This window comes from Adiantum capillus-veneris, chromosome 1, assembly GCF_014529385.1.
Source record: "Adiantum capillus-veneris isolate H3 chromosome 1, ASM1452938v2, whole genome shotgun sequence".
NCBI lineage: Eukaryota > Viridiplantae > Streptophyta > Polypodiopsida > Polypodiales > Pteridaceae > Adiantum > Adiantum capillus-veneris.
This window is the reverse complement of record NC_140931.1, coordinates 70,724,796-70,742,100: the sequence shown is the minus strand read 5'-3', so window position 1 is coordinate 70,742,100 and position 17,305 is coordinate 70,724,796. Positions and strand designations below refer to the sequence as shown.

Below are 17,305 nucleotides of genomic sequence, written 5' to 3'. Positions count from 1 at the left end.
CTCTTGATCTAAACGCCTCCGAAAAGTAACTTCTGCTACGCTGCTCAGAACAAAATTCTGAGGGCTCGAATGGCTTCGAAAGGGGGGTAAAACCTCTAGTCACCTGCTCAAAATACTCCCGAAACGTCGAGGATGCTCCCACGAGCAAATTTTCCGAAAACTGCCTGAAAACTGCGATTGCGCGCGCGGACGCGAAAACGCAAGTAGAGGCTCTGGAAATCACCTTGCTCTGATACCAATTGTTGAAGATGATGAAACAGGAAACAAAAGGAAGACAACAACTTAGAGTAGGAAGAAGATGAAGAAGTAGAAGACACAGAGCTTGCGTACGAGATCTCTGTAGTCTATCTCTCTGTATTGGAATAATAGTGTATACAATCTCAGAGCTACAAAGCTTATATGAAACCCTTAGAGATAAGGTGTCCTTTCACACCAGAGAAGCGCGTATACACACTAAGACTACAACATGTCTACACAAAGTTAGGATGAAAGTAAAGACATGGTGTTTGACCATGAGTTTTGATGCTTCATAAAGACTACTAGGGCACATACTGTAGGATGTGCAGGTTTACAAGGGGTGAATCTCGTGCCGTTGCACGATCATATGAAATGAAAATGTTCACCTTGATTTTTATACATCTTGTGGGAGCAAATGCTACAATGTACATAGTAACATATGTGTGAAAGTGGTGTCCGTGATTGTAGCTATATGTATACCTTACCACGGAGTCAAGGTCCTCAACGTGGCACCGTTGTGAGTTCTCTCACTTCAAAATATGGATACTTTGGGTTGATAAAATATATATGTCAAGTGCATCGTGATTGCACACTCATTCACCTAGAAAGTTCAATGTGAGAGAACACTATACAAAAAAGTCATGGCATGTGTAGCAAAAATGTGCATTAAGTGGATTAGCGTGCATCAAAAAATGGAATTTTTTCATAGTTTTAGGGGTTTTCCCAACTCGAATGGGCTTTTTATGGTCAAAAGAAGAAAATAAAATGGCCTAGACATACCCATTTTGTGTTTTAAGTGGGTGAAAATGTAAGGTATGTCATGGTACTATGATAACCCAAGCTAGGGAGTTGCTTGTATAGTTCATAATTCAACACTTTCTCCCTTTTTGAAAGAAAATGCACAAGATTCTCCTATGGTACACTAGTGAAGTTTCCCCAACTTCGACCTTGTTTTCAAGCATGTGCGCATGGAATTTAGAATTCCTCGCTTCAAAAAAGTGTGGACTTGTCTATGGTAGCGCCAAAGATTCCATGAAACTGACTTGACGAAGAATTGAGAGAAAAAACTATGGTTTCCTATAGGGCAAACAAGCACTGTATGTATGCAGTTAGGGTTGAGGCTACATGAAATCATCATACACACATGAGTTTTGAGTTGTTCTTGGCATTGTGTATGAGTGGAGCTTCCATGGCTGAACTATTTTTTTCCTTTTTTTTTTCTCTTTTGAATAAGTGATGGTTGTGATCATTTAAGCCACGAACTTTCACAATCAAGGGCTCAACGCTTTCTTTCAAGCCATACCGCAAACTTTACGATGACATGTAAACCTTTTTACTTCTCTCATAGAGACAGGTGTTCTCTAGGTACAATTATCTACTACTCATTCACATTTAAGAGGGGACTATTCTTGATGCACATCATTGTATTAAGAATTGAGAGGGGCTTGTACTAGTCAAGAGTTTGATATTGTGCATCATTGGGCATGTTGAAGGGAGGCATGAGTGTGCCCCTAAGCATATGGCAGAAGGGAAAGTCCTCTATGATTAACACTCACAATGTGCCCGAAATCCGTGGGGTGCATGTACAAGAGAGTGGAAGCCTTCTGCATGAATGGCTCTAAAATGGGGAGTCCAAGAGAGACCGCTCATGACATCATGTAGAATCGATGGACCATCGCCTATCGCCTTCACTGAGTATATATACCATGGGCGACTGGTCTCACGAAGGCCATGCATAATGCGATGAGGCCTCCTGCATTGCATTTGGCCATGACACTGCACATTTGCACCATTTGCTCTACAAGTGTCTATATTGTTCAGAGTTCTAACATTTTCCCATCTAGCCTAATCTCTGCCCATCAATAATTTTTTATGAGCACAGGCTCTCGGTTGCTACAAGCAATGCTCACACGATCTTCATCAACGCGAGGAAGCAAAAGATGAATGCGCAAATAAAAATATTCTGAACGTTAAAAATAGGCGAGTTGAGTGTGTATATGAAAATAGCCGAAAAACATTAGCCACATGGACGCTTGAGAGGCTAAGAATTTGAATGGTGATGCTATGCTAACGAAGTAATCACACCTCTATCATATGCCAACCACACCCACAATATCTACCAATACAACCACTTCAAAACATGTGGCACTTATCATCAACCCCCTCATGGGGGGGATTGGAATGGATTGTTATCTCTTGTACAAGCATCCCAAAGCACATTATTCATTGGAGATCACAATGTTCAGTGGGGGACATACCCTTAGTATCGTATTATGCCACATTGTATGAAATGTACATTCATTGGAAATCACGATGTTCAGTGGGGGACATACCCTCAGTGCTCACATTATGCCACATTGTATGCAATGTATGTCATACTTGTAGTAGAGTATTATAGTGTTTTCGTTGTCCTCTTGTCTATTCTCTTTGTCAATGCTTTCTCTCCCACATAGAGATATCTCCTCCCCACCTTTGCTAACTATTGTGTGTCTCAATGGCCCAAGAGCATTCAAAAATACACAGGTGAGGGGACTCCCTCCAAGCCACATGAGTACCCGTCAAAGCTACAGAAGCTCTCTTTAACATCATACAAAGAGAAAATGACTTTTTAAAACTATATAAAACATTTAATTCAATTGTTTATATGCAAGGTTAATCCCCCTTAAAGAAGCTTATTTGTGGCCTCTGGGATTGAGTGAAGATTAAGTAAGGAAAGGAAAGTTGAGCCCCGAGCACAAGCCATCTTTGAGGAAGGGAAGACCAAATTTTTATTAATTTGAAAGGAAATACAAAGCCTATGTTGGCATTTTTTAGAAATCACTAAACAACAAAAAATTTCAGACTTGGCTGTTTTGTCCACATTGGTAGATCAAAGACAAAAGATATCAACATTTCTTGAAAATTGGAATAGGATTGTGGTTGTTCAAAGTTTCCAACTTGTATGAACTTGCATTAATCAAGTGACTTCATTGATAACCAACAAGAACCGAGCTAACAATTGATGCTCAATGGCAATTTGAGGCAAAGTTCTTTCACATATCAAACTTTTCTTGCAAATAAAATAATTGAATCGTGCTTGCCCAAAGTTAGAAAGTGTGCATATGCATTCGCTTGCACGTGATTGCATGCACACATGCCTTTATCAATAGTCACCAACTTGAAGCCAAAGTTGACGGTTTTTGGTCCCTCCTTGCCGTTGATTTTGTCGGCAATCGACTAGGTAAAAGCAAGTATCAGAGTCTCACATGCTGGATATAGTGATTGTATGTTTCAATGGCTTTTTTTAAAATTGGAATATTTATTTTTTGCAACAAAATACAAGAAATATTTCTTGTCAATTTTATCTCATTGGGATCGGGTGCCTCCTACAAGTTGCTTGAGTATCTCTTCCCTCATACAACACTTGTATACCATGACCGCGCCACAACAAGATTTGCCCGCTTGATCATACCCTTGAGTTAGAGCAAAACACTAAGCATGTTGGTAATGCTGCACTTATGCATGATATCAATCCATCCACTTCACCGTTTGATATGCAGAAGGCCAATAGACTTTTGAGAGCATAGAACAATCTGCCATCCGTCACTTCTCCCTTGGTGGATGGTAGATTGTCTCCAACTCTCTATCGTTTGCCAAATGACGTACCATCTTTATTTACGTTGACAAAAGGGCCAAAAGACATATGAGACCATAGTATTACATAATCAAATGTCCGATATGAAACATCATGGCAAAAAAGCTTAAAATTTGCATTAGACTCAAAAGACGTAGATTTACATCGTCGTCATATGATCCAAATATCCAATACTTTTGATAAGGTGAAAAAGCTAAAAATGTAGAGAAATAAGCAAACCAGTAAAGCTTTGGCTACAAAGTCTAATCTACTAAGAGCCGGGTCCCCCTATGGTTTAAGGGTATCTGGAATATTAACAAAATACGCTTGTATAAGTGTCATGCTCTATTTGGCTCCCAGAAAAAATGAAATCATCTATTATTGCCCAAGATTCCTTCTCTCTACCTTGGCTCACCCTCCTGCACCTCTCGTGCTTTGCCATTTCTTGCTTCCCTTCCCCTCGCAGCACCTCAAAAGACCTACAAGAAGTTATTTCCCTCCTCTGTCTCCTGCAACGTTCCGCTCCCCTCTATACTAGAGGGCCCCCACAACTGGCGACCTTTATCTACTCGTAGCTAAGCCTTCTCATCCTCTCATGCTGTCGACCTGACACCCCTCCCCTGTAGAGTTCCCGTTATATGGAGCAGCTACGACTGCTTCTTGCTCTTGTAGTGCCATTAGGTCACCTACCCCCCCTTCTCGTCCTACCTTTGCCTTGTGTAGATGGAGACAGAGGTGCCGTATGGGGTTGCAACAATACCTTGCCGCCGCGTTCTGCCCCTGCTTGCGCAGACCGGGACAAAGAGAAGCGTCCTACGGGGCACGTACATAGGTAGCAAACCGACGCCTTGAGGGATTGTTGCCTTGCCTCGTGTAGACGGAGAGAGAGAGAGAGAGAGAAATGAAATGTTATATTAACATCTTCAAAAGACCGAAGTGACCTATGAGACCAGAAAGTTACAATAAATTAATCTAGGATAACAAAATATAAATACCACGGGATCCTAAACTAAGCTGATAGGTGTGAAAGCTGAAAGGCATGAAATGTGTGAACTAAGTGGTACAATGTGTAGACAATATGGGAGGGAAGTAGAGATCCATCTTCATAGAGATTCATCTTCATCTGCACTCTGGACGACGAAAAAGTTTGGCTCGAATCCTTTGTTGTAGCCTCCTTCGAAACTGTGTAGCTCCTCTTCTCTATCGGGGTTGTCTAGATCTCTCTAGCTCCAATGCTCGGTCTATGAGAATGCCAGTAGTGCAGACAGACCTCTCCACTGTTGGCTGCTCGTCTGTCTGCTCTTTTGGGTGTACAATATCTAGTGTAAAGAAATCTGTGATCTGTCTCTGGGGTTGTCTCTCTTCAGCTCTCCTCAGTAAAGTTTTCATATTTCTGTGTAACTCAAGTAGATATAGCCCAAGACATCTTTGATCCTCATAACTCATCACCCTAGATAGAGGCCCAAAACCTTCTTTGAATAGACAATGAAAACGGCTTCGTATCTCATAGTACACTGTGCAATGACATATGTAATGTACCTCTGTCTCTGGCTCTAGATGGCATAAGCGGCATATCCTGCTATCTGCTGGTGTCTCTCTGAATTTGCCAGTCTCAATCTCGAGCTGATGTGAGGACGTGCGTATCTGGCCAATGGCACAATGCAAACCATGAGAAAGATGCGTGTCCATATAGCTAGGTCGAATCACAAACCCATCCCCCGTGAGGTGGAGAAGATGCTCTCTATAGAAAGCCATCTTTGTGCCCAACTCTTGTATCGGCTCTATCCATGTCCTCCTCATGTCTAGCTGGATAAGATCCTGACGAATGAGTCTATTAATCTCTACCCACGTCAGAGACCTCAAGGGTGCATATAGAGATTGAAAAGGAGGCAACCTGTCCATGGTAAACCATGTGTCTGAAACGATGATGCCATCCGTGCATACCAGCATGATGTATCCCCATTAAGAGCTAATTGTCTGGAGGACTCTAGAGCCACCTTGGCATATCTATCTCTGGTAGTATCCCACAGACTGTGTACAAAGGAGACTGATCTGGTAAGCGCCTCAATCTCCATGGGGGGCAACTAATTCCGCTCGAATGATATCATGCGGTGCGGAAGCCTTGGCTCTAATCAGTCGAGAGATCATAGATACCAAGGGCTTCTCCATACGCCTCCAACCATCCTGGCCTACAGAAGGTCCCCAAACCTGCACCCCATATAACATAGTAGAGGCAACCAAAGTATCAAAGATCCATAACTTTGTCCTAGGTTCCTGGAACTGAACCTACGAACACATCCTCTCCATTCCTCCTAGAGCCGCACCAGCTCTAGTTAGTCTAGTCTCTGCTGCTCTTCTCAAAGAAAATCTCGGCCCAGTAAAGACTACCCCCAGGTAAGTGTATGCATCTGTATACTCCACAATCTCCTGACCATATTTGAAAGTAGGTACTGATCTCCTGACCCATTGCGGTGTGGTGTTAAACACCATAACCTTGGTTTTACCTAGGTTTACACACAATCCACTATCCTCTGCAAAAGTGCGTAGTGCATCCAAATGTCGTTGCATACCTTCTGGTGAGTGAGATATCAGCACAATATCATCAGCATATAGCAACAATGGGATCCACGTTCCTGCTGACTGGGCACCCCTATCACCCTCTCTGTCCATGTAATCAGACACCTCATCAACATACATACCAAATAGAGTAGGAGACAATGGGCAGCCCTGTTTCACTCCAATAGTAGAGTGAACTAAATCAGGTACCCCTTCCGGAGTGCGTACATGTCCCATCACTGATCTGTACAAAGATATAATCCCCCAAATCACCTCTATGGGCACCCCCATCTCCTGTAGTCTGCGCATCAATCGAGCTCTTGGTACCATGTCAAATGCTTTGCGAAAATCCACAAAGCTACAATAGATCCGTCTCCCATGTGCTCTGCCCTCCTCAATAAAGGCCCTCAGTGTTAGAATATGATTAAGAGTGGAGAAACCCCTCCTGAAGCTGGCCTGACCCTTTGCTCGTACACCCTCGTTCTCTGCCCAATTACTCAAGTGTTGCTCCAGAATAGATGCATACAGCCGTGCCAATGTGTGTCCAACCATAATAGTGCGGTACTTCCCAGAATCTGTAGGGTCACCAGCCTTGAAGATGGGCATAATATTAGACAACCTCCAAGTCTCACGTAATCCCTCACACATGGCACGATTGAACAACACTGTAAGAACCTCCATCAGCATATCCCTGGCATGTATAAAGTGCTCCCCTACTAGACTGTCATGATCATATGACTTCCCGGTCCTCATCCTGTCAATGGCCCTTTGTACCATCTCAGATGTGAAGGAAGTGCTCGTAGCTGGGCAAGGCTTGGTAGGGTCTGGAAGACCGTCATGATCATATGACTTCTTGGTCCTCATCCTGTCAATGGCCCTTTGTACCATCTCAAGATGTGAAGGAAGTGCTCGTAGCTGGGCAAGGCTTGGTAGGGTCTGGAAGGGGTTCCTGTCCAGGAACCGTATATAATGATGTCGCATATTGGCCCCACACATCAGGTGAAGTAATCACTGGGGGAAGGAAGTGCTCATGGAAGAGTCGCCATGCCTCTCCTGAGTCTCTACTCAAAAACATTTGATATAAGTCTCGCTCCATTTGAGCTAGGTAAGCTCGCTTCTTCCGTCGCACAAGGCGTCGGAAAGCAATCGGAGACTGTTTGTAAGTGATGTCTCCTAAAAGAAGATCCCTCTTGTTAACCCTCACGGCTCACGGACACCCATCACCTACGATGGACGCGTATTATGTATTTGGTAGAGTCAGGTACCGGGCTTGTCGGACCAATAGGGAAAGGTAGAGTGATCGTCGATGAGAGGCGCACTTTAACTTGGACATTCAAGGGATTAGTTGGCTAAACATGGGCGCCCAAGTGTGAATGGGGTGAGCTCCTATAAAAGCCAACTAAACCTAATTTTTACTCATTCTCTCATTTGTGCAATCGAAGAGTGCTCTTGCTCCATCTCCATCTTCTTCTTCTTCACCTCCTTGTGTGTGTGTGAGAGAGAGAGAGAGAGAGAGGGAGAGTGTGTGTGCGATCGAGCATTACGAAGGCACGACGGCGGCGAAGCGGTTGAGCGCGGCACGACTGCAGCTTCTTCTTCATCGCGGCGAGGAATCCACCACGAAGGCGAGCGTAGAGCGGTGAGTGACACACCCTTTGTTTTCTTGAGCTTGCTAGTTTAGGCTTGTTGTGTGCTTGGAGCCGTTTGTGGCTCGCATACGGTGTATTGGCAAGTCCCTTGCTTCGACAGTGCGGCAAGGAGCGCACATTTTTGGCGCCGCTGCCGGGGATATGCTCTACACTAAGCTCGGTTAGCACTTTACGCTTCCTTGTGGTGCAATTTCTATCATAGGAAAGGCAGGGAAGGAGTGTGTGGAGATTTCTGTTTTTTGCGTTTTCTGCAATTGCTGTCAAGTTTCAATTTCTGCTATTGTCTGCGTTTTTTCAATTTCTGTATTTTCTGCAATTTCTGCATTTCTGCGTTTTTTAATTTCTGTATTTTCTGCAATTTCTGTATTTTCTGAGTAAAAAAAAAAAAAAAAAATCGGAAAAAAAAATTCGGAAATTAATAAAACGCGAGTGAGCGGGCGGCGAATTTTTTCGAAAATAAAAAACGTGACTCTTAAAACGGACGAGTTGGTTTGTATAAAAGATAGATCGGGATCATTTTCCCAAGCCCAGGCCCAGGCCCAGGCCCAGGCCCAGGCCTCAGTCCTCAGTCTTATGATATATACTAAACTCACTTTTATATATATACCCTACTCCCTCAAGAGAGAATGAGAGCATGTGGGACAAGTCCTCCACTCTCCTCCTTTCTCTTCCCACTTGCACCCTTAGACTTTCTAGTTTGGGCCTAGTTCCCTACTGGAAATTGACAGTTTTAGGGATTCCGAGGGCATAGAGTGACCAAACGGAGGGCTGTAAAGCACGGCACGACCCTCTGACCGATACGCTCGTTTCGAGCTATCACACGGCCCATTCCACGACACGCTCTAAAAAATCTAGCAAAAAAACAAACAAAAAACACGTTAAAAACTAGTCACAAGGCCTCCTAGAGCAGCTTTTTGACACCTTAGGGTATCAAAAGCACATGCACTTACGCTCTGGGCGGGTGCTAGAACACGAGCATATTGAGGGTGCCTCTGTTCATACGGACATCCATTACCCATCCACGATAAGCTCTAGACCCTCAGCGAGGACACAAGGTAGCACCACCCAAGACCCTAAAATAGCCGCTAGTGATTCCTCCTCCGACTCAGAAATCATGGAAGCATACCCTACCCAAAACACTGAGAGAGAAGGCCATGCACCTCCCGAAGCTCCACAGCCTAGTACTAGTATGTTTAGCCGTTTCATGGAAACATTAGGTAGAGCTACTCGCTCGGAACCTGATGTAAATGAAGCACACGAAGGGGGTGGGGAAGTGGACTATCCTTTCACATCGCACGTGGACCCCACACCCCCAAAGAGTGTCCATGTGGATATCCTACCAACTTCTTACCAAGAAGGCCCTGTTGAGCTGCCTCCTTCAGAAGTTCCCTCTAGAGTACCGTTGGTGACAAGTAAAACCACGGGGAGCAACATTGCTTCTACCTCACAAGAAACCGTTAACACGTCGACTCTAGAAGGATTGTTCATTAATGATCATTGGACATACGACCTCCACACTGAGGTGTTGACGGATCTACACTCTGGCCACGCCTACCATGTAGGATGGATAGAGATTGTACAATCCACCTCTAGTGCCACGAGCATCGAAGATCAACAGAAAATGATCTGTAATGTTATCCATGGCATTATTCAATCAGAAAGGCAAAACCGAGGGGTAAATATACTCTCAACTGGCCCCATGAGATTTCTGGATACGAGCAAGGCTCAACAGCCTACTCTATCTCAAATGGAGACTCCTCTAATGAGCCCCATGGACCCATCTTACGTCATTTCACCTGGGGTCTCTATGCAATCTGAGCCTCCGAGCGAAAACTTTAGCTTCCCTAACTTGGCTCAACCCTCTATCAAGGAAAACACAGTGCTCACTCCAGGGATAAGCCTGACAGAGAATGTACCGATGACATATACGGTTAGCGCAGTGCCACTACCTAGTGTTGTAGTACCTAATATGGGACCTCGACCATATGTGCCTTTAGCCCCTTATGCACACATGGCCCCCACACCTCCAATTGTACCACTTGCTTATGCTCCTCGAGTGCCGCTCCCTAGCTCTTATCCGAGTGGACCTATGCCCGGTTATGTTCCATATCCTGCATCATCCACACATATGCCAAGACCGGTACCCGTTCCTCTCCCACATATGATTCCAAGAGTACCTCCACCGGCCCTACCTCCTCACATAGGTGACTTGGCAGCGTTTGCTCAAACCATAGGTCGATCTATCGCGGAAAATATGCGCCATGCATCTGATAGAGAGCCTAGAAGTAAGGCAGTACAAATTGCCAAACTCACGCAAAAATTCAATGGGGACGAAGATGCTAGGAAACACATTGAAGTGTTTGAACAAGTATGTGATTCCTTAGGGGAACGCAATGAACTACATAAGTGCAATGCCTTAAGCTTGACATTAAGTGGGAAGGCTGGAGATTGGTATAGGACCCTAAGGGTGGACGAGAAAACAATCTACCCTACCCTTCGAAGGTTGTTTCTAAAGGAGTACATACGAGAAGGTGTGCTTTGGGGTGTAGCATCTCAGCTACAGAAGGCCGAACGTAAGGAAGGAGAGTCAGTAAGGGATTTCATTAGTCGTCTAAAGCACTTAAACTCTCGTTGCCCTGTAAATGAGCGCTTCAACAATAACCAACTGCTTGATCGATTCATTCGAGGTTGAGGAATGAAGGAATCTATAATGGACTAGTGATTAGAGGTATCACAACCTGGGAAGATGTCACTGCCAATGCAATCCAATTAGAGGACAACTTGATGATAGCAGGCATGAGGGTGTCTACTGACACGAGATCCACTAGATCACAAGCCATTGAGTATGAACCCATGACTGCAAAGCCCATTGCCAATGAGCCAAAGGTATTTGAGACATTCTTGACAGACCTCACCAAGGCAATCCAAGAGTCTCTTAAGGATAATCGACCCCCTCAAAATAGTCACATGTATCCAAGAAGGGAGCAACAATGGTGTTCCATTTGCTTAGGCCCACATAGCACTAGTGAGTGCCCTACGTTTAGAGTAAAATTTAATGGAACTTGCAACGCATGTGGTAGGTATGGTCACCAAGCTAAGGATTGTTTAATGATCAAACGTATGATGGCAAATAGACCACCTGTAGCCTGGACGGATGCGCCTCGAGCTCCTGTATTGATGCCTGCTCCACCTGTTGAGTAACTACCGCAACACATGGTCCCTAGATCTCAAAATGTTGTACAAGCTACACCGTTACCACCTCCTGTGCTGGGACCGCAGCCCCCGCATCCAAGAGTCGCCCCTATGAACCAAGTGGGTTGCGAGCCATCAAATGCTTATGCAGATGGCTGTGAGGAGGAAATAGACACTAGTATTGCCTACGGACTTGATACATTGGAAGAATGTCCTATATACTACATGGAAGATTGTTGGGGACAAGTCAAGCCGGTTTATCAAGCTGCTGCTCTCGCATCCAGAGGTCAAAATATCAACACCCAGGCTAGGAGGCCACCTCTTCAATGCTACGAGTGTGGTGGACCACATCGAGCAGCGGAGTGCCCTATTAGGCTGCAAAAGAATGCTGCACAGATGCAAGTGAATCAAGGGAGCACGTCTGCAATGCCAATACTCACATGTAATCGTTGTGGCATAGATCACTTGATTGCCCAATGCCCCTATAACCCAAATGCGCCTAAAATCACACCCCTGAATTTGGTCGAAATTGCTAGTGTGACATCGCCAATACCACCCGTCGCACCTGCTTATGCGATTACACGGTCCATGCTTCAAGGGCCAGGACATATCCTCGAAGAGAGAGATACCGCGTCAGTTATCCAAGCAAAGAAAAAGAAGACACGAAGGAAGAAGTCGCAGAATACGGAAAATTCAAAGCCAAGTTCCAAAACAAACATAGGAACAGGAGATGACCCCGTGTATATGAATGACCTCGAGGATGATTCAGATTCAGTCGAGACAATGGAGACTAGAACCAATACCACAAAGGGAAAGACCGACAAAGAAAACCGTAACATGGAACCAAATGAAAACCGAATAAGAGAAAACCATAAAGAGCCTCTGAAAACACCACAAGTGTTTCCAAATCCAATCCACGACCCCCAAGATAAATCGCAGGGGCAAAAAGGGAAAAATCGTAAAAAGAAGATTGGGACGTACCCAAACCCAGTAGATGAGATTGAGCAGGTGAAACATCTAAGAGGTTTAGTGGAGGAGACTCAAAGGAAACTAGAACCAGAACCCATGCAGGTCAAAATTCATGACACAGTGTTTCCCACGCAAGTTCATCCACCCCACATGAACCATAGACCGTTAGCCATATCTAGTATCATCCAAGAAGGGAGTGAGGACGGGACATCAGAAAGTGAGCATACACCCTTCTTGTTGGAAAGGATGTTTAACGAAGGAATACCTGATCCCATTGAGGAATATGAGATTCCATCCTCACCAGTTCCTAGTCAAGGACCTACACCCTGCAAAACGCCAATGAATGTTGCCAAACTAGTGGACTTCATGTCTTCTGAGGTCCGAACCACGATCATAGCAAAGCTGTATGGAGATCCTGAGTTATTCCTTGCACTTCGAGCATTCCTTAACGGAGAGCTACGAACGGGATTACCGCAGTTTGCGCAACCAAATAGGCCTGACTCGATTATGATTGATGAGGAAAATCATGTGCAATCACTTGACTTAGATGGACACGAGTCTGTGATCGAGGTACCCATTAACGAATTAGGGCAGTATTTTGAAGGCGACGAGTCTAATGCGACCCTACCCATCACTACCAAGGGATTAACTATAAAGGGAATTCTTGATGGTGGTGCGGGAGTTAGCATCGTTACAAAAGATTGTTGGGAATCCATGGGAAAACCCCGCCTCAGTGTTACTAACATTGTGGTAAAGATGGCAAATGGTACCATAGCCAAACCTATGGGGATGCTCAAGGATCTTAAGATCAAAGTTCTAGGACACAAGGTACGACATACGTTCATTGTAATGGATTTCTCTAAACACCTTATGTCATATGAAATGATTTTAGGACGACCATTCATGAGGGAAGCACAAATGGTTCACGATTGGTCTAAAAATCATGTCTATTTGCAATTCCAAGACTCTGTCCTTAGAGTGGATTTGGTGACTGGTAAGGTACACCCCTTAGGGAGTAAAACCATTATTGATCATCGCTCTGACACCACAGTTCACTCGGCCCCACTACAATATTGTTACACTTGTAAGAAGGATACAGACATTGGCCAAGATTCTCCTTACATGGATGTGTTACCGGGTATGACGGAATCAGACAATGTGGATTGGGTCCACCTAGCATCAACCATAGACACTTGGGGAAGTAGGGGGACGACCTGGGTAACACCTGAGGGGGATGAAATGCATGTACCCTTAAATATGCTACAAGCAATGCATATCGCTTCCGACAAGACTCATCCTAATATAACAGAGAAAACATACAAGTGGGTCCCTAAAGCTTCTTTAGTGACCATAGCTAGTGCAAAAAAACAGAAGCCTTGTAAGAAACGTACCACTCGCTCCAAGAAAAGTAAGAAAATGTTGCGATGGATCCCTAAACGACTATTGGAAGCCCAAGGCTACTATCAAGGAAATGATCAAATCTGGGTGCCAAAATGTAGATTGTGCTCTTACCTATCACCTGACCCAAGTGAGCCCAATCCCGTAGCTCCAAAACGAATCAATGATCGTGGAAAGAAAAAAATCACAGAATGCTACACACCTGCTCCCGAGCTAGTTTGGGTACCAAAGAAAGAACGATTTGTTCCACCTAGCTCAGGAAGGGGAGAGTCCCATGAAGCTTCTAGCTCCTCATGTAATACATCCATAGAGGTAAAAGCTTCTACACAGCCTCCATCTATAGTAGTGGACCTCCATGAAGCTACAAAAGAATCCACACCTCTCAGTGTTCAAGAATCACCTGATGAACCACTTCAAGTTCAACCCTGGGAGAGTACCTTACTACCCTTGCAACTTGACGAGGCACCTAGGGTAATAGAAAACTACTGGCAAAGATCCTCACCTATTACCAACTGGAACAATTGGTTTCAAAGGGTGACAAGCTCATTTCAAACGGTATGATCTACCCAAGGAAGGGGGGAGTGTTTGCTGACAGTCATCATTCATTTGTTTCCCTCTCAACCTTTTTCCCTGACCTCTCAATCACCAATCTTAGGAAATGTACATATAAAGCTTTATACTCACAAAAAACAAAAAAATAAAGAGCAAGAGCAATTAGCAAACGAGTATGCACATTAAAAGTCAAAACATTGACTCAGACCTACACATGTCACATTTGGTACAGTGAAACAGAAACCTATGCCATAAAACACCTTTGATCCTCATCACTTGAGTGATGGAGGGTAGGTCAGATTAGTACGATAGGAGTGTTTCTGTTTTAGAGTTGAGTGATTAGCAAAGTTCTCTTTTCCCACTGATGTGCCTCCTAGAGGTATTGTTTTTGTTTCCTAGTGTGTACAGGAGCGTGTTGCTATTGATAGGATTTGGACCTTCATGGAACCTTCAGATCAAGCGCGACCATCAACACAAACAGGTGTTTCTTGTCCATTAGCATTGCCCTTATCTTTTTTGCATCCATGTTTGTCTGCTTTGATTGTGATTGGTAGCATAATATTCAGCGCATTGGCTTAGTATCAAACATTTAATTCAATGTAATCTTTTGTCATAGTCACTTGTCTAGGTTTAAAAATCAAGCAGTCCGACTAAGCTAGTTTGACCAAGTTAGGTGTTAGAAATCTTCTCTTAATACCATGGGGAATGCCTTCCTAATAAACAATGGTTACTTAGGTTCTTAATCCGATTTAGGCAGCATTGTATGAAATGTACTAGGGCTTTCTAGTGGGCTTAATCCTAGTGACCTTTAGCTTAAGTATTATAAAGGGAGTTTACTAATGTGATGAGCCCGGGGAGTGTAACAATGTTATATGACCCCCCAAAGTTACAAAATTAAAATGATGAAAATGAACAAGCAAAAAATCAAAGTGCCACAATGTAAAATTTTAAGCTGGAAGAGAAATCTCTGCTTGATTTGGTACTTCACTCACATGTATCGCCTATGGTACTAGAGCCCTAGAGGTTCCCAGTGTGGGCGCTTTTCCTTGAAAAGCAAAAAACCCAAGGCATACAAAATAAGCACACACATCATAATTGAATCAATGTGAAAAGACCTTGGGGGGTCAAAGAAAAAGTAATCAGTCAGGCGATGATTTCATGAGAAATTCCTTTTATAGTAGCTTAACTACAAGGTTTTCTAGATATAGCCTCTAGTCAGCCCTTGAACATGAATACTTGGCTCTCGCGATTAAACAACTTAATTGACCACTGAAAATTAAGAAGCTTACCCATGGTATTAATATTCGATCTCTAGTGCCTTTCGACCGTCAAATTAGTGACCCCAGACTTGTTTAATTTTCTACCTTTACATCTGTTTATGCATTTGATTACATTGCAATTTAATGTTCATTGCTATCAAATTGTTTGAAATTCTTTTACCAATCAATGTATCTACCTAAAACTGCATATGCTTTTTAAGAGAATGCAATTACTGTGCCAATGTTGTTTGATTTTGCAGTGACTGAAGAAGGCTAAGGACATTCATCTCAAATGCTCTTCCACCTCGACGAACCAGCTTCAACTCAATAGCTTCCGAGGACGGAATCTACATCAGGAAGGGGGGCATGTTAACCCTCACGGCTCACGGACACCCATCACCTACGATGGACGTGTATTATGTATTTGGTAGAGTCAGGTACCGGGCTTGTCGGACCAATAGGGAAAGGTAGAGTGATCGTCGATGAGAGGCGCACTTTAACTTGGACATTCAAGGGATTAGTTGGCTAAACATGGGCGCCCAAGTGTGAATGGGGTGAGCTCCTATAAAAGCCAACTAAACCTAATTTTTACTCATTCTCTCATTTGTGCAATTGAAGAGTGCTCTTGCTCCATCTCCATCTTCTTCTTCTTCACCTCCTTGTGTGTGTGTGTGAGAGAGAGAGAGAGAGGGAGAGTGTGTGTGCGATCGAGCATTACGAAGGCACGACGGCGGCGAAGCGGTTGAGCGCGGCACGACTGCAGCTTCTTCTTCATCGTGGCGAGGAATCCACCACGAAGGCGAGCGTAGAGCGGTGAGTGACACACCCTTTGTTTTCTTGAGCTTGCTAGTTTAGGCTTGTTGTGTGCTTGGAGCCGTTTGTGGCTCGCATACGGTGTATTGGCAAGTCCCTTGCTTCGACAGTGCGGCAAGGAGCGCACACCTCTGAAGCTGGGCTCTCATCTCTCTGCACTCCTCATCATACCAACTATTCTGGGGCATGCTCCTAGAATGTCGTCTCTTGCCCGGCTGAGTGTGTGGGTAGCCACTGATGCAGCCCCATGCAGTGTCTCAGTTAGTAGAGTGGTGCACTCCTCCACTGAGAGGCTTGTACCATTTGTGCCAGCTGTGCCTTCCAATAGACGGTTCCAGATCTCCTCTGTATAAACGAAATTAGTCTCCGGTGTAAATGTATAGCGGGTGTGTGACCTGCCTCCTGATGTCTGGGTTGTACTATACTGAAATTTAACGGACAGTGTCAAGAGAGCATGATCTACTGCTATGCCCACTAGCCTGGCTCCCACTGTGAAATCCTGAATGCAGGGGACAAAGCTCGGTTGTGTCATAACATAATCCACTGTACTGGCCCCATGTCTATGTGGAAAGCATGTGAAACCGGCTGCTCCAGGAAATCGCTGTAAGCCATTAAGTATGGCTAATCCATGTGTAGTCATTTCCATGAGGTATCTCCCATACTCCGTCTCTCTCTGTCATTTGAGCATCTGTCAAGTCCCAACTCACCCACATCCAACTTTGTAAGCATCTCATTTGAAGTGTGGTAGAAGACTGTCTGCGAGTTGCCCGTTCGGGCATTGAAGTCCCCTAGGAGAATGATATCACCATCCCTAGAAAACTCCCATATGTCAGCATCTAGTATAGAGAAAGACGACTGCCCTCTAGCTGCAGCATACATTGATGTACTGGGAGGAAAGTAACATATGGCAATATATAGGAATCGACGTGTGTCAGCTCTCAGTCTTACCCACATATATCTAGCATGATCATCTCTTCGTACAATATGCAGTAATGGTTGTAGTTCCTCTCTGAATAGCACTGCTACTCCTCTTTTGAACCTCTACTCCCATGCTCATATCTCGCATT

The 17,305-nt window shown here is 44.3% G+C and overlaps 1 long non-coding RNA gene across 2 annotated transcripts in view; it reads left to right on the top strand.

The window, feature by feature from the left end:
* Positions 1 to 17,305, top strand: part of LOC147464945 (uncharacterized) — a 92,927-nt gene that overhangs the window by 73,444 nt on the left and 2,178 nt on the right. Inside the window, exon 3 of one of the 2 annotated variants that reach the window (XR_015188752.1) lies at positions 15,686 to 16,058. The exons of the other annotated variant lie outside the window; for it this stretch is intronic. This is a non-coding gene — a long non-coding RNA (uncharacterized LOC147464945). Of the gene's footprint in view, positions 1 to 15,685; positions 16,059 to 17,305 lie in introns of those variants that run through there. 2 annotated transcript variants of the gene reach the window in all.